This window comes from Triticum dicoccoides, chromosome 1B (genome assembly GCF_002162155.2).
Source record: "Triticum dicoccoides isolate Atlit2015 ecotype Zavitan chromosome 1B, WEW_v2.0, whole genome shotgun sequence".
In the NCBI taxonomy this organism is placed as follows: Eukaryota; Viridiplantae; Streptophyta; class Magnoliopsida; order Poales; family Poaceae; genus Triticum; species Triticum dicoccoides.
In genome coordinates, this window is record NC_041381.1 from 1,406,391 (window position 1) to 1,408,139 (window position 1,749).

General features: G+C 48.6%; 1 pseudogene; it reads left to right on the forward strand.

Moving 5' to 3' along the window:
* The first annotated feature begins 336 nt into the window (after positions 1-336).
* LOC119314890 overlaps positions 337-1,749 on the forward strand; it is a 5,774-nt pseudogene continuing 4,361 nt past the window's right edge.

Genomic DNA, 1,749 nt, shown 5'->3' on the forward strand with positions numbered 1-1,749 from the left:
AAGGTACTCAGAGGGCCAACCCATTATAATTAAATGGTTGGAGCCAATCTAAGAGCTAACCCATTATACAAGTATTTTTTATGAGGGGTTTAAATGACATGACATCTCTCTAGCCATGCTGGCTACTTTATCGCTAAGCGGTAGCGATAGTCGTACAAAGCAATAGTTATTATTAATCGTGCTCTAAGTGCTCACTCGCAGTTAAAAAAAACAGAAGAGATCAGTGGAAGTCCCTGTCATGGGCCCCAAAAACCCCATTGATAACATGTTTTTCATCCCCTGGGCTGCAGCTCCCGTCTTAGCTAGATAGATAGATAATCACAGCGTCCCTGTCATTGGAGTAACTTGAGCATGGCGACGAGCGTGATGGGGTCTTTTCTTCTTCCACGGGAGGCGCTGTACGCGGTGGTGGTCGCGGCCATGGCGTGGTGCGCCGTGCGGGCGCTGGAGTGGGCGTGGTGGAGGCCCCGGCGGCTGGGCCGGGCGCTGCGGTCGCAGGGCCTCCACGGCACGGCGTACCGCCCCGTGGCCGGCGACTCGCCGCTGATGCAGCGGCTGAACAGGGAGGCCAGGTCCCGGGCCATGCCGCTGGGGGTGGGATGCCACGACGTGGTGCCGCGGGCGATGCCGCTCTTCCACCGGGCCATGCACGAGCACGGTACGTAGCATAGCCTACCTGCTCCATCCATCCGGTTCATTACTTCTGAAGTTTCTCTGGTCCCGTCACACGGCCGTATGAAAACATGCTCTCTTCCTTCGAGAAAAAAAAAGAAGTCCCCCATACTTCTCTTGTAAAGAATGTAATGGAACCATTGATTTAGTGTCATATTTTTTCTAGGGGAAATCTAACGACCAGTCGCCTGTTGGTTTGCGTAAGGCACGCACGATCCGTAACGAACGTCGCACAGCCCCAGCACGCTCCCTTTGACCAACAAGCTACAACATGTTAGTTGTTCAAGTTGGAAATCATAAGAATGTAACCTTTTTAAACCTCGTAGCATCAAAAATGAAAGTTGTGCTAATTCCCAAAATTTTTGCTGGGAGCTGGAGTCAAACTCCAGACTCAAGAATTGTGACGAGGGACATGAACCACATGGACTAAGCTGCTTGTTGTGATAAATTGTTGTGTGGTGTAGTACTTGCGTTAATTCCTAAAGCTCGACTGAAAGTTAGCAACAGATCCCTACAACCTGATTGTTGCTCATTGTGGATCGCACGACCCCGAGGACCCCATCCGGATCGCCCGCACAACTCACGTCTCTCCCGAGGCTGGCCCGTTCTCTTTTACTTTTTTTCCCGATGCAGGCCCGTTCCCTCTATTTTTTTCCTCACATGATCACATCCCATCGGCCCATTTTCCTAAATTAAGAGGAAAATTTACCGATCGCATCCTTGCCCACGTTTCAAAAAAAAAATGATGGCTTCCTGTGCTGGATAGGAATCGAACCATGTACCTCAAGTAGTAATTCCTACAACACAAACCACTAGCCCCGCTTCAGACTTGCTGTTTTTTAAACAAGTTTACATGATACTTGTTCTTGGTTAATACGAGTTTGAACATTAAAAATTAGTGGTCAGGTCAATGATTCCCCCACTAATGTGATTCTTTTGGCCTGATTTTTTTTGTCGAAACATCCCCCAATAATGTTGTGTGAATAACATGGTCATTAATGCACCACGGACCTGATAACTTGCACACAAACACCCTGATAACTCACACATCACAGACCTAATAATTTATGTACCCCG